General features: G+C 41.5%; 1 protein-coding gene across 4 annotated transcripts in view; it reads right to left on the reverse strand.

Annotated features, from left to right (window-relative positions):
• Positions 1 to 19,173, reverse strand: part of BMPR1B (bone morphogenetic protein receptor type 1B) — a 246,114-nt gene extending 226,941 nt beyond the window's left edge. For 2 of the 4 annotated variants that reach the window (XM_065691631.1, XM_065691656.1), the window contains exon 1: positions 8,383 to 8,466. The gene's annotated coding sequence lies outside the window, so the exon portion shown is untranslated. Of the gene's footprint in view, positions 1 to 7,874; positions 7,911 to 8,382; positions 8,467 to 19,011 lie in introns of those variants that run through there. The other 2 variants (XM_065691639.1, XM_065691647.1) reach the window with 2 other exon arrangements.
• Positions 19,174 to 21,866: the final 2,693 nt, after the last annotated feature.

Raw genomic sequence — 21,866 nt, forward strand, 5'->3', positions numbered from 1 at the left:
GATGAGATTCAGAAAGGGTTTTTCTGTGCAGAATGTTTCTCAGCTCTTGACATTCATTTATTACTCATTCCCTACCACCTTTCCTTATTTGATGATTAAATGGCTTAAAGACCACAAGCAGTTTAAAGTGTAGTTTGAAGATGCTAGCTACTATTCTGTGCTAATTTCCACGCCCCACAAAAAGAAAAGCCACTGCTTAGTCCATTTTTGCACCTAGAGAAAAACACATAACTGGATCAACACCCGTTTGAAAGAAAAAAAGTCACCTGTAATTTGGCATATGTTTTCTCTGAAAAGACCGATCATCACCTGGAATAGTCCAAAGGTCTTACAAAACTGAATTAATACTTGCAGCATACAAGCAATTACTTAATTTTTAAAGGTCCTGAATACTCATCCTGCTCAAAGTTAACAAGCATCAGAGATGCATGGGTATGCTTTTAAATCAAGCCAATAAACCACCTAACTAGTGATGGTCAGTGAGTGGTCACCCAGAAATTACTACCTAGGTTTGCAACTGCTTCCTGGGACAGTAATAACATTTAGAGGACAGTTATGCCAATTTAAGCATGATTTGACTATTTGAGCCTATACCAGTTTAGGTGAAATAACCTATGCAGATAAAAAAAAAAGATACATGCTGTTCTTGACAGGATGTCTACATTGTAGGTGTGACACATACACACAGCCTAAATGAACGGGTCAACTCCAGAGCCTGGAATGAAAACAGGAATTGCCATGCATATCTTTCAAGGATTTTATTGTAATTCTTTCCAAAGTTCACTATGATCTCTAACCATTAATAGAACACATAGGCAGCTGCTGCCTGAAGTCACCTGTGCCTTCTGTCCTCAGCCAATGTGAGAAGCAGACGCAGTAGCAGCCCTGACCTTCCCCTGAAAACTTCCTTGTGCTTTCTCTCCCCAGGTTTAGGCTGACAGGACTCACCTTTGGCGATACCTTCAGACAACTCACAGGATTTGTTTCAGGGTTCTAAAGCTATGTTTGTTCAGGCCAGCAGGGATCTGAGCACCTCACACCAGTATAGTTACTCGTATCACGTTAAGCTCTGCATGTTACACCATTACTACCAGTTAGCCTATTCACAAGACCAAAACCAAACATGGTAAACTTTGCAGGACCTCTGCTGGTATTAATTACTGCATTTCAATGTTCTCTATCCCATGGGTACTGCTATTTTCAATTAAACAAACATGTATTCTTCAGGATATCACACCTCCTCAAAAACAGAAGTCAAAACTTTAGCATTTTATATCTGTAAGTACCATTTGAGTATTGCTTTTTCTGCAGTCAGAGAGGAAAGAAATTAACTTCTGAGAAAGATGGCATCTTCAACAATTCATTTCTGAGCTACCCAGTGAAGCCAAGCCACACTTCACAGGAGGATTGCCCCACTTCTTTTGTGGACAGTGAGTGAGGTGTTCTCACATCGCAGTTCAGGAAGAGACAAAACAAGGCAGGTGCCTTTGCACTGGTGCAGACAGGCACATTCCCACCAGATGCAGCGAATGCTGAGGACCCTATTTTCAGGCAAGAAGGATAAAAAGAAGAGCTAGGAAGAGCAGCACCTCAAATGCTCCAACAATTCCCAAAGCAACTGCCTGTTTAGGTTCTTAATTTTATGGCAAAGCACTTTTAAAAGCTTAATTCAGCCTTCAAAACATTAATTTATCCTTAACAGCACTGCTTTTGGTCAATCAGACTACTTAAGAGTTTACTTTTCACTATGAGTTAAGTCCAGTATTTAAGTATGAGTAGCATAAAAAAACATTTCAAAAGGCATTTCAGTACATGTAAGACAACTCCTGTCTTCATGCAAAGGACCCTCTAACTTTTAAAAAGATTTAGGATCAAAGATGAAACCTATAAGAATATATCCATTTACAGATGTAGAGTCACACAGTTTCAGCCATTATTAAATATGCACTAAGAGAAAAGAAGCGCCAGGAATAGTTTATAGAAACAGCTGAAATGATACTAAGGAAAGAAGTTACATTGGGATTAATAATTTTGAATATATGTGCAGCATTTGAGAGCAGAAGGGCAGTATAAAAATAGATCAAACTCTTTTGACAAGCTCTCTTTTCTTCACACCATTCCAAGTTACATTGCCTGAACTGGCAAGGTGAATCAGAAAAACTTAGTTCTGCACAAAGCATGACATCTAGTCTTTTGCAGAACATTTGTCCACAAATTAAGCTCTAAATTAAGTAAACTCGATGCCATTGCTGCTCATGTACCACTGGCAAGCATAACTCACATGCCCTATGTAAACAGACTTAATCCCTTAATAAACCTCCAAAGTTTACCATCTATTTCCAATTAATGACAAAATTGTGGAGAAAAACAGTTTTGCTCTTTAGCTATAGTAAAGCAATTATATCTATGCAAAGGCAAACTCAGAGAAGGAAATCAATACTTGTGGGAAAAACGTGTCCTGCCCTAAGAAGCTCACTTCATGTGATAGGAATGGGTGTCCTGTGAAAACCACTGAGTGAGGCTGACTGCGGCTTGAACACAGAAATCACACTGTCAGACTTCAGACAAAGCACTTCTTAAACCCTAAATGCAACGTAGATTCAAAATTTCATGTTCTTAATAGCTCCACGGTGCTGAATGCAGTAGCCCCTGCCTAGGAACGCTTGTGGATTAAGGTAAAAGATGATAAGACATTAATATTTTTAAAGATGAAAGCACGGAAGAATCTTCTGAGTAACTGAAGTCTCATTCTGTCCATCAAGAGCATCTCAGACTCAATCCCATCCTTGCCCCAGGGTCTCAAAACACTTTAAAAAGGGTACTCCTGTCCGTACCCCACTGGACAGAAACTTAGATACAGAGGTGTTACTGTTCCTATGGCATCTCCTGGAAACAATAGGACCCTGCTTGGCTCAGAGGGTTTCTCCACTTCGATTCTTCAGCAGGACAAGACCCTACAAGACTTGCCTATGGATAAAAGAAGTCTATGATGCTTGCACACATTTAATTGTGTTTCTTCAGGCTACAAAAGTCTTGCTAGACTCATTTTAACAAACTCCACCAGATAGTTATGCCTGAAGAGAAATTCCCTGCTAAGGAAAAAAAAACCAACCCAACTGTTCATCCAACTTCAGCAGCAAATGCAAATAGCTAATTAACCTTATCTCCATTACACTGTCCTGACTTTGCAATACTTCTGGCACAGAAGCAAAAATGTTTTGCCTTGTCCAAATCTTCTCATGTATGTACGGAGCCTACAAACAACAGCCTATGAAGCAAATCTGACTAGCAAAGATTTAGCCTGTATGCACACCTATACTCTCAGCACTGTATTCTGTACACACACTTGCGGATGTCATTTCATCAGCATTTTGAATGGAGAAGAGAGAAATCAGCAGACGTGCGAAGAGAATTTTATTTAATTATCTGGTTACAAATAAAGCTCTATTTGTGTATGTAGGAGAGACAAAAAAAAACTAGCCAAATCCTGTTCATATACACATTACCAACCCAACGCAAATAAATCTTTTATTTCACCTATCATATTTGAAGTTTTGTCCTCTGAAATAAATGTGTACCCAAAGTACGTGTTTCAGCATTTCAACTTTTTGGAATCTGTTTTAAATACATCCCTTTTTCCTTGGCCAAAATTGGTAAGGATAAGGGAAAGCAAATTGGACAAAAGGTTGCATTATACTGCAATTGAAACACTTAGAAGAACAGCTACTTCTGCCAAGGATGATAATCACAAAGGTAATGTCTCATTTGATCCTTAATTGACCTGTGCGCTTTTAATTAGGAAGTGGGGGGGGGAGAATTAACCTGGAGCTAATTATGGTCTTGATTCTACAAACCTGCAAGTGCGTAATTTTATTCACAAAAGTATTCCTCAGTGAAGTTATGCATGAGCAAATACATTTGTAGCTTCAGGGAATAAGTCTTGAATAACTTAACCTTTTAAAGACTTATAAGTAGCTGCTTTATAAATATTTCTTAGATACAAGCCACTTTTTATTTTAGGCTTTACATGTGCAATACTTCTGAACACCAAACAGCATTTGCTTTTGTTTCAGAAAAAACAGCAACAGTTGTATCTGTGTTAGAAAATCAGTGGTAGTTTTAAAGAATGAATGTTTTAAATACGTGCCTTTATTCACCCTGCTCTATGAAACTAAGTCTTTGGCTTAATAATGTCCAAGTGTAGAGGTCTGTAGCAATGTATTTCGACCTTAGCACTGAATTAATTTTCAATGAATAACAGTTTCAGGGGAAGAAACTTCAGGACCCGTGAACATGCACTATAGTTCACTTACTGCTGAAAAATACTTTGTAGAACATGTACAGGGGGAACTTAAACTCACCAATGCTCTCCCCTGCGCCCACATCACTACACCAGTCTCTTCATTACATTCAATGGTTTGTGACCATTTCATCACTCTGCAGGCTCTGTGGACCTGTACCTGCAGTCCTGCAAGCTGCCACTAATGTCTCCGAATACTGATGATATGGGGCTCAAAATTGTAATCACAACCTCCATACAAACACCCTCTCAGCTGGTGCTGCACCACCAGATTAGGGCCTGCTTCACATCCAGGCTCAAACAGAAAATAATTCTTCCAGCTTGCTTTCCCAAGGAAATGTTTAGACTCACTTATCTGCAGATAAACATGTCTGCCTCACCCTCTAATAAGTTTTGAGCCTATTGGCCAATTATAACCAAATTTGACATCGGTTTGGAGGCTTAAAAGATATTCACTCTGACAAGTGGCAGAAAAGCAGGCAGCTGGGCTGAGAGCACAGCCCCTGTTAATGACCATGTCAAGAGAAAGGCTGGAGCAGGCACTTGAGACTCAGCTAGTGGAGACTCCAGCCTTGAGATGCAATGCCTGAAGATAAAGGTTCCTTTGAGTTTTGCTTCTTATCAAAATCCTGCAATATATTCTGTGTATGAGAGCAATTTAAAGTACTGCCTGTATAGCAGAGACACGCAGACCCACGCATCCCTGTGTGCGCGCTGTGTAAGCACTCACACCTGGGTGTGCGCACACAGCGTGACGTGAACTGATCATAAAGAATAATTGATCACATAGGAATTTCTTTACAGCTTGGTGAGGTGTTGACGTTTTAAACAGAGAAAAGTAAACCCTGTAATGCAATGCATGAAAAAAATGGCATAATGTAATCAAACACTACATTATAATGTATTTTAGTTACCTTACTACAAAAAAGTCCAACCTTCACAGAAGCTGTAATAGCTAAGTCTTTCCTTCTTTCATGCACTCGTAACAAGATTGTCGATGTAAGGCATCATGACACAATTCACGGATATCATCAGAATGTTACAATTTGTAGACTTTTTGAAAACCTTATGGTATAACCCTTGTTACATTTTTGCTACCTCAACCAGATATAACACAGCAAGAGGAAAGTGCTTATCAGAAGCCCAGTCTGAAACATGCTCTAGTGAAAAAAAGAGTTTGACACACACAAACTTTAGATGAAATGGCCATGTTTTCTAATCAGTTTTCTCCAAATTTTGCCTATGAGCAGCCACATTTTCAGTTTGTTCAAGCCAATTTAAAAACTGGAGCTCATCTCTTCTGAAAAGGAACAAAAATCTGAATGGTAATTTGGTTTACGGGGTACCTCCAAAAGATCCATGATATTTGTTTCTGTTCAGTATTTGCAGTATTTACAGCACAATGATCTAGATCATTTTGGCATGTACATGTCAAGTACAGATACATTTCAAATTCCCACCAACTTCTTAAGTAATGACAACCAGGATGACCATGCTGCCTTACCTACTACCTTATCCTTGCAACCACCCTAAAGGTAGTAGAAAATATCTCGTGTTCTTAGAGACTTTTTCTGGCTTTTCCCATGTTCTGTCTGAAGGCTGTAAAGTACTTGCAACTGCTGGTGTTAGCAGCAGTGTTTGGCAGGACCCAGAGACACCCCTTCATTTCCCTCAGCACAATGCATCAAGTATTGTATTCATAAGACAAGGCAAAGTAGTCCCTCACAGAATTTACAGTCCAGGTAAGTTCTCTGCAGTCTACAACAAGTGATCAGTGGTTAAGAAACAGAGCAGCTGAAACATTCATCTAAACAAAAAGTTAATCTTATTTCTTGGGAATAGTAACACATCATTTCCCACCTGAGCATCAGACTTCCTCTCTCATTGTTTTCTTGCACCTGGCAACAGATATTCTGTCTTATTTATTGAAACTCTTGTTTTCTAGGAAACAATACATAGAGAAGAATGGCAGAAACAGGCAAGAAAGACTAGATGCTGGGAACAGCCTTTGTCAATCTGTCAGCTTACATCATTACCAGCTAAGAGCTCTTTAAGAGAGTTTCAAGACCCGAGGGCTTCATTCTGCAAAGCGATGTGTGATCTGGCCTCACTGCAGCAAAGACCCCAGCACATGCATCACTTTAATTACACAAGTGCACCAATTAAAATGGACCCGCTCATATCCCTAAAATTAAGTACGTTCTTAAGTGCTAAGGTGAAGCCAGAGAATTCGGTATACTGACCCAGAAGCAGGACTGCTAAGTCCGTGATGCACACACACACACAAATATAGATAGGTGCATATACAACCCCCCCAAAGGCCTGAGGGTTTTCTTCCTGACTGCACAAGTGTCAGTCAAAAGCAGCTCAGCTGAAGCCTAACGGGGTAGTAGGTTGTGGGAAGGCAGTCAAGGCCCTTAGGTTGTATCTACTGTGATGGATTCCTTATTTTGAAATAACTTCAAAACTGTTTCGTAACTGTGCAAAATTACAACACGTGGACCAGAGAATCTGCTTACAAGCAGATAACGGATTCATCATATTGCTCTAATAGTAAAGTGATGCTCTGGGTTTTTTGGTTGGTTTTAAAAAGCTCTGAAAGAAATCCACTCCCTGTGCAGGCAGCCCTGGCAGGGAAAAGAAAACAGGAGTAAGAGGAGCCATAAGTTTCTCACTAGTGATCAGACAGAGGCAATTTTGCCCTCTGTAGCCAATCACATGGTAGCCATTCTGTCAAATTATTACACAGTGCCTCCATTAATTATATCCAAAGACTGTATCCTTTCAGCATCCTAACCTTAACATGCCTGTCATTCAAAGTGATCCATCCTCAGACAAGAACAATGGCTGTTTCCCTTCTCTTAAGGTAAACTTTAAATGAAGCAGAAGAACGCATTTCAGCTTGAAAGGTAGACAGCAGAGGAATACTGGAAGTTTTTAAAAGTGTGAATGGGACAGAGAGGAATAGGGACCAATTCCTCACTATCTCTAAGCAAGATATAGGTGCTATCAAACAAAGGTTCAACATAAAAGGGGGTGGTGTTTGACACAGTGTAAAGTTAAAGCTATGAAATTCCCTGCCACACCACGCTGCAGATGCTAAAAGTTTACACAGGGTCAAGGGGCAATCAAAGCAGTTCATGAAAGGAAAAATCAGTGAGAACTATAAAGACACCAGCTCTCCCTTAGGAAGCAACCAAGCTGCAAATGACTGCATGCTGAGAGAGCCTTCTGGAGAATTATTCTTACACGCCTGCCTTATTTTTAACCCCCACCCCCCCAGGCACCATTTCTTGCACTGTCAGACATGGGACGCGAGGCAGACCTCTAGTTTTACCCACAAGAGTCTCCTAAATAGCGACAACTTCTGTAGTTTAGATTAATCGGATCCTTCAATCTACCAGCCAAACGCTATGTTTCTGAACAGCATCACCAAAAAAACTGGACTGCTGTGATCTAACTGGTAAATCAGAGTTTGTGTCAGCCCACCACAAGCAACAAAGCCCATTCCACCATGGAATTACCACTTCCCAAAGAGCCCTCTATCATCTTCAGCTACAGAACCAGACGTTACCTCGACAGACTGGCATTTTGATTTAAAAGCGCATTTAGGGAGCACTGAAGATTAATCGCCAGCTTCTGGCGCGCAAGCAACGAGATCGTATCAACGCGCCGCGTGTGACCCAACAGAGAAGGTCCAAACACTTCCTAGCAGCTTCCCAGCTAGGGCCAGCAAGTCACCCTCCGCCGCAGCTTCTTGCGCTGCGGAAAGTTCGGAGCAGCCTAAAGCACATGCTCGACACCACGGACAGGACGGGACGCACCACCGCAGCTGGGGGAGCCAGAACCCCGGGTTCGGGCTGAACGCGCCGGTGAGCTTGCGGGAGCTCCTGTCGCCGAGGCGGGCGCGGAGCCGGCTCTCCCCGGGGCCGCCCGCGGTGCGGGACGGCCGCAGGCCAGTGCTCGGGCACCGCAACTCCTCAGCGCCTCGCTCCGCCTCGTCCAACCCCGGCCGCGCAGGTGCCCTGCCGCCGCCACAGCATCCCCGCTCCGCGACACCCGCTCCCCCGCGGTGTCCTTACCGGCTGCAGAGGCTGTCGGGCTCCGCGGGGCTGCACTCCCCGGGGCTGCCTCTCCGCCGCGCTCGTACCCCGCCTGCCGCCCGCACACACACACACCCCCTTCCTTTTCCTGCCCGGCCCGCAGACTGCACTTGGGCTTGAGGTGGTTTGCAGTTCTTCCCCCACCCCCCCAACCCCCCCGCCCTCTCCAGCTCCCACTAGTGATCGCACACCCGGCCGGCCAGCCAGCGGAGGACTAGCCACCGCCTCCCGCCCCCCCGCGGGCGGCCGCCGCGGAGCTGCCGCCTCCCCGGCCCAGCCGCCGCCCGCGGGTACCCTGGTGGTCTGCCGAGCACAACGACGGGGTGTACCGGGCCCGTTACCCACATCCATTCATCACCGGCCAAGTAACCGGCCGCCGCGTCCTCCCACACTCCCGGCCAAGTCTCCCCGCACTAGGACGGCAAGACGGGAAGATTTAGGAGAAGAGAGGCCATTTACTGCCAGGATGCAATTAACAACCGAGATAAAACGGACAGCGTGGGAACGGCCGATTAAGAAATGAATTGCCGATGCATCCTACAGCATTCATACCATCAGCAATAAATTATTGTAAAGTGGAGGCTGCACCATGACCCCCGTGTGTATACTCCTGCTGCAACTTCTACTACGTGTCCCAGGCAGCCTAGTACCACCCTGTGCTGGGACAACAGAAACCTCAGCCCAGGGTTTTCAATCTCATTATTTTATTACTGCTTCCCTCTTTTCTATGATCAGTTAAAGAAAAAAACATCAACAGTTCAGATTATCATATTAGAAGTCTGTGCTCACAATTTAGTGTGTTAAAACATACATTAAAATTGTGACTTCTGAGGAAAAGGCAAATTTAAGATCTTGAGCTATGACTACATTAACACTGCAGCATGCAACAGGAGTGCACTTTGAAGTGGTTATGGAGCAGCCTCAGTGCACAGACCCCAAGCTGTAAGCCAGAAAATGCATCCCAGGAGCACACCTATGATGCACTACGGGGCCAACAGGCATCCCATGCACCAGGCAAGGCTGCAGCTTCTTCACATGCACTGACCTGAGCACCAGGTCCTCAGCACCATCTGTTCCAGATGGCAAATCTACCAGGCCGCACTTGCTGGTAGCACAGACACACTTTACCTTAACTTTGTATAATTTCAATTTCTCACACTTGGGATGAGTTAGTACTCTCCCTCACTTTCCAAGGGGGCTTGTACATTCATGTACAAAGAAGCTAGTCTATCCCCCTTTGACTAGAACATTTAATTTGCAGCATACTGTGTCAAGATTTTGGGGCACATACTTAGAGGAGAGAGCAAACTAACTTCTTCCACTGCATCTGTCTGTTCTTGGGCCCAAACCTATACTCTCTCTATCACTGTAGGCATGGTTTTATCTCTATACGTGTGTCAGTCAATACTAGATGCAGAAGTGGGGAAAGACTTATTTCTGGCTGAGGCAAATCTGGAAATGCTGTAATATATAGGAGAGAGCTATTCCAGCAAGATTTCTGTACTGGTATTCTGTGAAATCTGTGTGTGCAAGTTGTCCTTGTGCACTTCATGTCCTGCGCTATGTTTTGGCCTGTATCTTAGGCACAGTTCATTATAACACAGGTATACTCCCTGTTGTGTGCCTAAGGGTTCGCTGTCAGCAGAGACACTTCACTTTTTAATTGGTTTCCCTGCTTCTCTTTGCCTTCTGCAGACAAACAAGACTAAGACAAATAAGAAGTACTGGCTCTTCCAGAAAACAGCTGAGTAACTGCCCCATGCAGCACTGGCAAGAGAAGCCTAGAAAACAGAGAACTCAAAGAGGAAAAAAAAAAACAACCCACCCTCAGGAAGCAATAGAGGGAGGGATAAAAAGGAAGAGAAAACATAAAAATAAATAGGGAACAAAGGGAAGGTGTAACAGAATTAAAAAGCGCTATAAAGTAAAACAGTTGGCAAGGAGAGAAGAGGTGTTGTGAACATTCCTGCTTCACACTGCCGAACTGAGAGTGTGGTTGCCTTTGAAGTACAAAGGCAATTAAATATCTGCTGAGTATGTGAGAATCAAGGATTTGTGCCACAGTGCTGCAATGCCAGCGTGCAGCCCAAATGCGGCAAGTTGTTTACTAGTTGCCTTGAAAACACATGCCAAATCTTCCAAAATGCATACCCTTCCAAGCGGAGATGAATCAGCAGCCACAGAAACTATGCAGCCCTGGACCAAGCTCTGATGAAGGCATAACAGTTTCCCTCCTTTCCAGCTAATCTCACTGGATCACTTCAGACACCATTCTTTAGCTCCCAATTATATCAGGCCTGGTTATAACAACACTTGAATGAAAATGTTCAAAATATCGAGCTCCCAGTGATGATGCCGAAAAGAAGATGTGATATTCCTGTACAAGACAGTGTTTGAGGTTATTGGGTAATTGTCTAAATCTTCTATCATTGCTAAGGTAAACAGATGAAACCACAAAAATGTTAAAGCCTCCCGGCAAAGTTTTCAGCATGCTTTCACCTTCCTGACCTCAACATGTTGAGTGCTGCACTACTCCAGTCCCTTCAGATACTAGGTGTAGTCAAAGAAGAAACCCCCCCTAAACACATGCAAATCAACCATCCGGTGGAAAAACAAATATTGTGTGATCTCTTCACCTTTTGGCTGTGCTTAGAAAAGGCAATATAACCCCTTCTATTCTAGTAATGAATGCTCTCATTCCAAAACAGTAGTATTTTCTTTCTGTCTTGTGAAGAGCTCCTTGGCTTTGTGCTTTATGCATTGCTTTTCCTCAGTAAACAACTTCACCAAGTCTGTTTGTCATTCAGTGGCCCTACTTATTTCACAAAGGGAAAAACAAACACATGCAACCAATTTATTCCCATTTTCCGAACTGCTGATCAGACACTATGATTTTCCTACTGTACCAAAGTTGCAGTTTTCAGCAAGGCAGCAAGAAATGGTGTTATCATGCCAGATTAAACAGTGTTTGTTCTTTACTGTACAGGCAGAAAGATATCACATTTTCATGGCTTTCTTACAGTTCTATCGCACAATTACACCTCGTCTTCCAAACTGAATACCAAACTTCATTTGTCTTTGTTTACTCACGGATTACAACTGATGGTTCTTTACCATCTGTTTGCTGGAATATACTGTCTGTAGTGCAGCGCTGTGATTTTCAAATCAGCCCTTAAACTGTCATAAACAGAATATCAAAAAGCTCTATCAGCCAGCTAGAAAATTACTTACGGAAGAGATAACTGCCACATACACTTTGTCAAAAATGCTTCATCAGGTATACTGATCACTTCCCCAGCATCTCCTAGAGTATACTTATAAAAAAAAACAAAAAACCCAACCAAGTTAAACACATTTTCATGACCAAGAGTTGATCCAAACGTTAACTGCAGACTCAAGTTATGCTTATTTATATGCAGCACAGTCTTATTTCATACTTGCTGTGCAAAGTCCAAAGGTTTAGAGTCAAATGTACTTCTCATTACATCACTGCCATAGGATACATATGTACATATATGTAATATGTATATATCTAATATATATTCACATATGTATATATCTAATATATATATTCACATATGTATATATGAATATGTGTATTACAATAGGAGTAAAACACTGACAGCCCAACTTGTTAAAAGCAGAGGAACAAGAAGAAAGCGTACACGCTTCCCATGTGAAATGGTAATTGTGAGAGGGATGGAGAACTGGAAAGAACATAAAAGGAACTATATTTGAACAAAATTATGTAAGACAGCCATTCCCAAACTGAGATCCAGGCACTAACTCCCTCCTGGGGAGAGCAGCTGGCTGCCTGCCTCAGCATCTTTCACCAGCAAGAGGAGCCAGCAGTCAGCCATAACATCCTCCACGAGTTTCAATGTGCCAGAGTCCTCTCCTTATAAATTTCTGGCATTCACAATCCTTATTGATTTAAATGGGGCTTGAAAGCCGTCAGAACTGAATGCTAGACATCTTTACTAAATAAGAAAGTTTACAGTGCAGAAGTCTTTAGGGGAAATTTAAAAGAATAAAAACAAATTACTGTCTCTAGAACAACAGCAGTGGGGAATAAGGCCCTCCAATTAAGAGGAAATCTGTTGCCTGTGATGTTTTTAACTTCAGTTACACTACTCAGTCATAAACTGCAGACAATCCTGGATTTAGGATACATCCCAGAGCACCCACTTACACCTTCCTGATAGCAGCCACGCACCCAAGTCCGGTGAATGGTCTCGCACAAGGAGCTCTTCTCTTGCCTAAGGCTTCCTTGGACTAGGACTTCAGGCTCCACTTTTTTGTGGATTTTGTTATTGTTTCTCCAACCTTCAGCAGTATTTTATAGCTTTTACCACCTGAACCACTGACTATTTTTACAATATGGATTAATCTTTTTTCCAGTTTAAAGAAACAGCTGAGATAGCAAACTTTAACAATTTCATATTCTGAACTCTAATTAGTTTAATGTAATGTTATTTGTTCAGGACTGTTGGTCCTTTAGTCAAGTTTCAGTATAATCCCAACATAATCCCTGTTTTTTTTTTCCCCTTTTACATCTCCTAGTACCCTATGAAACATTTTTAAATGTTTCGATCTACTAAACACTTACTGTGAGCCTTGTTTTGTGCTCAGTGTTTTCTTTGATCACTTCTTTGAAACTTAACACAACAGGTGTTATTTTAATTAAAAGCAAGTCTATAATCATTCTTTTATAATACTAATTTCTTTTCACTACTACAGAGTATATTTCACACATTTTCTTCCTCTTGCAACGCTTTAACTTGGGGCTCACATAAAGAATATGACTTTTATATTTACTGTTTGTTATTTCTGCATAGAGTATATATATATATAAAAACATTCTTATTCATTCTATACTGTAATGTTATTTGATATTAGTGGGATTTCCTCTTGGATTTAAACCTTTGAAAAGGGATGGGCTTTCTGGAGAGCATAAACTGACCAATTTAATGCAATAAAAGCAGCAGTTCTCTCTGAGCACAGCTGTGCTGCCACAGGGGATAAAATCTGACCTTTTGCAGAAAGATAGAGAAAGATCTAGATATTCCTTAAGAAATCAAAACAAAGATCTCGAAGGGGCTCGATCTCGAAGCAGCCATAGAAAGTTCTTGGAACAAAACTGTTTAAGCCATTTTACTCTTATCCAGTGAGCTATATGACTACCACGTCAAAAAGAGACCCTAATGGAAGCCGGAGGAAGTCCGCAAAGCCTGCATAAGGAAAAAGGTACATTTCTTTGAGATCTTCCTTTGGACCTATTTTGCCTTTTCTACGTGTGTCAGGTTTGATTTAGAAAATGGGAGTAATAAAACAGCTGATGACCCACCCGCTGCAAAGAAGTCGCATGCTGAGAGGCTGGAGAATTCCCACTGGAAAGGAATAGGGTCTCACTTTGTTTTAAATCAGGTGTCCTTTTATTTGTGGGTACCCATTTTGCCAGCTACAGGCCCAACCATGCAGTGCATTTCTCCTGTACGTAAAGCAGAATATGTAAAAATACACAAGGAATTTATCATCTCATAAAAGGATCCTTTTCATTTGCTCACTATTATATGGTGTGGAAAGCAAAGAGAAACAAGCCATGGAAAACAAAAGAAAGCTGACATGTAGAACATTGCATGTCAGGGATAAAACACCATGAACAGCCAGGGAATTGTCATCACACTGGACTTACATCAGACTATAACCATCTCCAGCACTATTTCACTAGCTGTCCCCATACACACCAGTGTTGCATGGCGATCTGTCAAACAACTCTAAAAATAAAAGCCAAATACCCCTGCAGTTATGGCACTCCTTCCTTCCTTGATGTGCTATGCTTTCAAGATCTGCCACGTCACATAATCCACTGGACTGCTTCTCTTCTCTGCAATGCAGAGATGATTTCTAGTGGTTTTGTATCCTAGTTTTCTCCTGATGAGGCTCCAAGGAATCAGCTTTTTGATGAGTTAATGGCAGAGCACTGCATCAGGTGAAACCCAATGAGTACAACATCCAGAAAGCTTCTTTGTAGCCAGTTTGTTATGAAAAAATAAAAATTTCTTGGCAGGGAAACACATAAAACCATTGATGCATGCAGGAATCACCCACCACATCCCCTCCGCACCCCTAGCTTTGCCATGCCTTCATGCTACTCAGATTTAAAATATTCATTGTTGTATATTCCTCTCTACACATGCTGGCTAAAGGACTAGCTATGTATTGAAACTTTAGAAAGCTAGTAATTTGGGCCAAATCTTGCTATTACGGTTTCTCTCCTAAAATAAAGAGAAAAAACACAATAAAAGAACTTAAATCTTCATAATACCATTAGGAGGAAAACTTTAAAACCAATTTTTAGCCATAGAAATTGTAACCAAAGAACCCAGAGGTAAATGCTATTAAAGAAGCAAGAAGCAACAACAAAATAATCACCACTTACATATAATTGCCAATGTCCTGTTACAGTAAGAGATACAATCAAACAAATAGTTTGAGAAAGGACCCTTTCTCTCCAGCTGAAGCCCTTAACCAGAGGTTGGAGAGCCTGTTTTTCCTTCCCTGGCCTAGTCAACAGAACAACTTCAAGAGAAGCCAGGCAAAATTTCCCTGGACTACCCAAGATGTCTCAAGAGACAGATCCTGAGCTTCCCATTAGTGTCTTTTATCCCAGCCCCTCTCCTGGCATGTATTGCAGCTCAGCTGCAGAGATCCCCATGTCATTTATAAAGGCTACTACAGGCGCAACCATGCATTCCAGCCACGTTGTTAGGGCACTGCTTGGGTTTAGACAGTTTTATTGACAGAGAATAAAGCAGGGAAAACTGAAATAAGCAGGGAAACTGAAATAACTTGCATTTACCAAAAGCCATGTGAAGAAATGTCTTCAAATGTGTACAGTAACTGGATACCACAAGCTCCATTACAGTTGGTGTAGATAAGAACCGGGAGAACCACCAGTGAAATTATCCAACCTTTGTAAGAAGCAAGAAGACACTACACAAACTGGATGACAGTTACTTTCCTGCTGTGTTCTGAGACCCAGGCCAAAAAACAGGCAGATGCTTATCTGGTGGAAAATAAAGTGGGATTTCTAAAACTCCCACTGTAGTGCTTAGGTATGGTCAATTATAATAGATGGCTCTTACTTCATACTATGATGAAGTTGAAAGTGGTCTCCTTACACTGCCAAGATGTTGAGTGCAAAACTCCCCCAGAATCCTAAATATGTCTCAGCAGATAAAAGTTGCAGATCAACATACATACACTTACTGCACATAAATGTTAGCAGTCCCTATTAATAAATGCTTGCACTAATCTGTTTTTCAGCAGATCAGCAAGGCACAGGCATCTAAATATGCATGGAGGACACAGGTAATGTTATCATTGTGTATGGTGATGCTGTGCTAGAAGCAGAGCAGAGCAAGAGGGGAGGAGCTGCGACTCTAGGAAATATTTTTCCAGCAACAAATCATTTCCTTGCGTGCTGGTAGGTCTATGCGCTTTCATCCTCTGCTCCCTTTCATTCTGACCAAGCTATTTAACCTTGAGCAGCTTTCTCCAGGTCTTAACAACCTCACACAGTAAATGATGATCTAGTACCTTCCATGTGGGCTATAGGTAAAACAAGGTGTATCAGGAGAACATGTTTCTTTCTTCCCGTGCTACCAATATGGCGACATCACCTAAATCTGACGTTTATTCTGTCTTCTTAAGGCAGATTAAAAGTTTATGAAGGCTTGGTTGTCAACACCAATAATCACACACGGGCTACCTGTAAGCATTTAGGCAGTATCCTGCATTCACAGGAGCGTAATACAGAGAGGGGACCGCTGCTAGTGAAATACAACCATCCCTGCATGAAGAGCTACAGAAATCCCCTTTAAACCTTTTCCTATTACTGTTATTGTAATAATAATAAAAAGCAGCAGCAGATGAGGCACAGTTCCTTTTATCACCATCCATCACAAAGATAAAAATACACAAGATCTCTATATTTTACTTCCAGTTCCCAAGGTGAAGAAGCAATTATACTGTAGAGCTTCAGATCCCGCCAGTTCTGTGAAGTGTTTTACAATACAGAAACACAGCTTTACAAATCCCTTCCTGCTCAGCCCTTTTTGGCCCACAAGCTCTTGTGATAGAGTGGACCTGCTAAGGTTTAGGTAATGGATGGGAAGCTGAGGGCAGCGCCTGAGCGCCACTGAAACCCTGCTGGATAGATTCAAGTGGGAGGGAAGCAGCGCAAAGGGCTGGCACAAGTGTGTTTCAGCAGACGTATTTATACCGAGCACAGAAAAGCAGTGATCACAAGAGGTAAAGCTCAGAGGATGCAAATGTTGAAAACAAGAAAAGATTGCCCTGATGACTTGGTTGTTTCCTTCTCTGTCTCCCACAGACTTTCATTTTAATGCTGGAAAGAGATATACTTGTGGGAGAAAAGTAAGATTTAGGAAATCCCACTGGAGAAAAATGTTCTCTTCTACTCTACAACCACAGGATCCAGTTTTCTTCCATGCAAAAACCTCACACCTTTTTTCAGAGATCTTTCTGGAAAGAAGTTTTGTGTCTATTTGTTCAGTGTTAACCCTTTGAAGTTTTAAAGAATGCAGATACATGCGATCATAAAATGCAGAGACAGCACATACACAACATGGATTCATTTTGTTTTTTAATCAAGGGATAGAAAATCCCAGCCGTTATTGGAAAGAAAGAAGAAAACCCACAACTAAAACAGCCATTGGAATGGAAGTTGAAGAACTTTATTACAACACCAGTATTCCTCCCAGACTTACAGCTATCATGACATAGGAACTCTGTTATTCCTTTGAGGTGCTGCTTAAAGGTAGTGGCACATAGAGGTAAAGCTTTTAAAAATATGGTCCTATTTATCCAAAGCATATTTGGCTTTGGCTTTTTTTTTTCTCTCCAGACTGTGGAAAGCTATAAGCATTTTGCAATTTAAAATCGTTTTTTTGAACAGTGTTAAAGAAAGAAAAAATAAATGAATCCATCAATATCTTAGCCATAAAATTTGGATTTACAAATTTGATTACTCTTTGATTACAGCCCTTTACATTCTTTATGGGTGAGGTGCTATACTATTGGAGTAGCTGAGTTTTTTCCTCTCTCTTCACAATTGCTATTTTCCAAACGCAGGTTTTCATTGAGCATTTGACTTTAGACATGTTATTTAACCAAGTGCTTATCAAACACCTGGAAAATCACTCTCCTTTAAAAAATTTATGATGGAAAAGCAATTACCCTTTAAGCTGAGTTTCAAAGTCACTTCCCAAGAATCCTTTGGAAGCAAACCTCAGCTTTCTCTCCTCCTTAACACCCAATATCACCCAGCAAGCATGTAAACTATTGCTGATTCTACTCTTTTAAGATCTACTAATAAAATACAGATAATAAGGTTCTTTCGCAACGTATGGTAACTGAAATCCCTAAATACACCAGGATGCAGTCAGTTTCAAATATTTCTATTCATTACTGGTGCTTAAATTTGTACAAACTATTAAAGCCAAGTATGTCTTAAGGTTTTTCCAAACACCAAAAGCCAGGAGAAAATATGAATAAAAGGCCTTGACATTCCAGATGAAAGAAAATGTAAATTAAAAAGTCCATGTAAGAAATTTATGGCAAGGAAACGAACACAAACAAAACAAAACAACAAGCAAGAAACAAACCAACATCTGTAATGGCCTGTACTAATGCAGATACAGAAAGATCCCCAGCTATTAGGATTTTGAAAGTGCATTAGACAATAAGCAAACATGCAAGAGCTGCACAGAAGATTGCACAAATGAGATACTCTGGTGAGATTAACTTCACTTCTCCTTAGGTAAGCAAAATGCAAAGGCTCTACATCTATAATGCAAAGCACTGTCTTTGTGGTCTTTTGAAACAGGCAAAGTTTAGTTTGACAAAAAAGACAGGAGCAGGCAATCAAATCCCATTCCAGATTCACATCTCAGCTTCCCAATCTGCACATTCAAAAACGTTGAGGTCTGGCTAGTTTGTACTAACTCATTATGCCATCATGTTTCTGAGAATTTAACCAGCATTTACCCACTCAGCTGATCTCAACATAGTCAAAAGCCTTGCCACTCTCCCAGTCTGTGGCCAAGGCTGGAATCAATGGACTCCCCAGGTAGCCCTTCCCTCTAGGGCTTTCTTCCTCTTCCACCCCAAATTAGTGAACACTGAGAATGACAAACAAAAGCAAAAGGACCACACTGCAGAATTACCTTTTAAAGTTTTCACACACCAACATATAAACCAAACACAGCTTCTAAACAAACTCATTAGTACAGACTTGTCCACATTACCCGCAACAAACCCAGCTGAAGGGCCAGTAGGCTGGTCCCCACTCAAGCACGTGCTCACCAGGTAGGCAAACAGCCTATCTAAAGCACAAACTGCTTTTAGTTACTATTCAGTTATGCTCTTTTTTGTCCTTACCCCACCACAATGAAGAATACTAAGCTGCAAAGCTGCAGTGTCAGGGAACAGCAAGACAGGCTGCTCAGTGCAGAAGGAGCAGAGGGCAATCCCAGCACCAGCCATGCCCACACCCACCAGAACCGCGTCCCCACACAGTACCTGAACTCAAAAGGTAGAGCTAGGTTCTTTGACAGCCCTGGACACATCAAGGAGTGAGCTAGGTCTTGGGGAAAGGAGATAGGAACAGCAGGAGAGAGGACTGGAAATAAGGGTTGGAGAAAGATGGGCTTAGAGAGAAGGAGAAGGTACTCAGATCAGATCAGAACTGGAGGCCCTGGAAGGATTTGTGGGTGGAGGTCTCAGGTGGGGCCTCTGGGCAATTAAGGTTCATTAGCTTGCTCAGGCCATCAAAGAGAGCAGTGAGAGCAGTAGCAGATGGGAAGCTTACAGGATTACTGTAAGACTGGAGCTTGTTTCCCAGTTTATTATTTTGCACATGAAAACTACATGCCATAAATGCAAACACTGGAAACTGAGGCTCTCTCAAGGTCCCAGAAACAAGTTATCATCTCCCTTCATTTGCCCTGTCTGGGGAAAGCTGGGGACACTTAGATCACAGGCAGCTTCTCCAACTATAACTGGAGCATGAACAAGCTAAGACAAGACCCTCTCTTTTTCTTTTCAGGGAAACGTATTCTGTTGAAGTGTTCTGAAAGTAACCGAATTTAAAAACAACAGGCACTTTATATTGGAGCAGTGACGGGAACAGACTGTGCTGGGTAGACTGACATAAATATGCTAAATGTCTCACAAAACACACAAATTCCAAACAGCACTCAAACAATAAGTAACAGCAGGTGCAAAACTCACAGCCAGTTTCTGTGCTTTATCAAATCTCCACAGAGAATGGAAAATAAAATTAAACTAAAAGCTGTGATTTGGTCAAGGTCAAATACTTCTGAATGCATTTTACTGATGTTTAGGATTATAATTCCTTGTTAAATCATGAGAAAACAACAAGATTACCCTCAGGACCAGTTCGCTAAGCAAAAGCCTGTCACATATTGCCAATTAGCACATACATAAAGGCACATAATAATGAAACATTACTGTTCATAATAATGGATACTAGTGTTTTCAAATTCCCTAATGAAATTCTGTTTTTGCAGATATGAGCATCATCAGAGTTCTACTGATCCCTTCAAAGAGAAAGCTATTCCATAAACATACACTCCATTTACCCACACCACAACATTTACCAGGAAAAAAAGTACTCCTGAGGGCTACTAAAGTAGACTCTTATTTCACGGTTCCCAGTAGTGACAATGTTATGGTTCAGATTTTTTCTTTGGACCAGCTGGTTACCATTTACTGGATGTTACTATTGTCTCCTGGATTAAAACAATCTGTTTTACAAGTTGTAATGATGTTTCTTCTGTGCTATTACAGCCTCCATGTAAGCTATCCTGTAGCATCTCCCACAGTCTCCAAAGTGGGACCAGCAGCAGCATGAGATGGGTACATACAGTGGAGTTCAATGGAGTTTTAGGATCTGGCCAAAACAGTGAACAGATTGTTGTCAGCCATAGCTCAGCCACTAAATGATGTTATTTCAAATAAATATACTTTCTGAGCTAGGATCATTCTGTATGGAAAGCTTGCACATCAGAGGAGGACATAAAAAAGTCATGTGTTCTTAAGAAATTTATTGCCCATCTCCCTATTGAAAAGCAATATATGAATGAATTCACAGCTTACTTATGTCCCTCTTTGTAAGAGATATTTTGGAATAAAAAAAGTCTTCATCTTCTTCCATGAAGCATAGATGGGACAAGCAGCGTAAGCAGATGCAGTGGGTGGGGAGACAAGAAATCCTAATAAACAGAATCCCAGATGATTCCAATGGCCACAAGTGGGAAGCAGGACAGGCAGGAAAACAGGTAGCAGCCATTTGGTCACATAAATCATCATCTACTTCCCATTTACGTCTGTTGGTGAAGCCCACATGCAGAACAGAATAGATGTTACAGAGATACAGCTACAACCAAAATGGTGATGGAAACTTCTGGTGAAAGGTGATGGTGAAAATACCTTCTATAGATAACCTAGTGGTTATACAGTGGCAGAAGTTTTCCAGAGGTGCTGCTCTATAATTATAAACATGGACATTTTGGAAAAGTCTAGATTAGATAGATTTTAAACTCTTAAATGAGATGGTGCTTGGGGAATCAAGAAGCAGTGTCATCTGGCCTCTGAGCGCATGCATTAAGAAGCAACATAACAGCCAGAATATTCCCATTCTCATGGGAATGGCTGTGGGACAAAGGAAAATGCCAAATTCAAGCAGCTGACAGAGAAATGGCTGGTCTGTGAAAAGAAAGCAAGACTATACTGTGAAATAATGAGGAGAGTGTACGGCATGTACAGACTAAAATTCCTCCGTGCTGGGAGGCTGTACAAAGTCTTCTTGCATAGACTTCTTCATCTGTACTAAGATGCTCTTGTCTGTGAGATGTTTGATGCTGGGTTTCCTAAGCTCAAGGGTCACAAGATCTTGCATGTTTTATCAAGAGTATCATGCAAAAAAAAGAAAGGCCCAGGAATACTACAGCCCTTCCAAAATGTTCCCACTTAGGGGAGAGTCTCTCATGTCGGATTAAGTTTCAGGCTGTTTTGGAAAGCTCTTACTCTTCTGAGGAGGGATTTGGGTGTATATTTCAATACAAATTACTTAAAGAAAAAAACCCACATGTGTTTCCCTCAAGAAGTCTGGGGGTGGGGTGTAAGAGCGCGTAAAACTCACATCCTGGCCTAAGGAAAGGACTTTTCTTTTGATGGAATTAAAAAAGGTCTTCAGCACAAAATACAATAATTACAACCATAGTATTAGGACCAGTAATATCTGCCTACCTATCTGATGGGGATTTTAATGCTCATCAATGTAAGGCCTGCACTTTTGTCCTGTAGAAAATACACACACGTGCACACACCTACATTTGCTCCCAAACACATGC

Source organism: Lathamus discolor, chromosome 1 (genome assembly GCF_037157495.1).
Source record: "Lathamus discolor isolate bLatDis1 chromosome 1, bLatDis1.hap1, whole genome shotgun sequence".
Taxonomy (NCBI): Eukaryota; Metazoa; Chordata; class Aves; order Psittaciformes; family Psittacidae; genus Lathamus; species Lathamus discolor.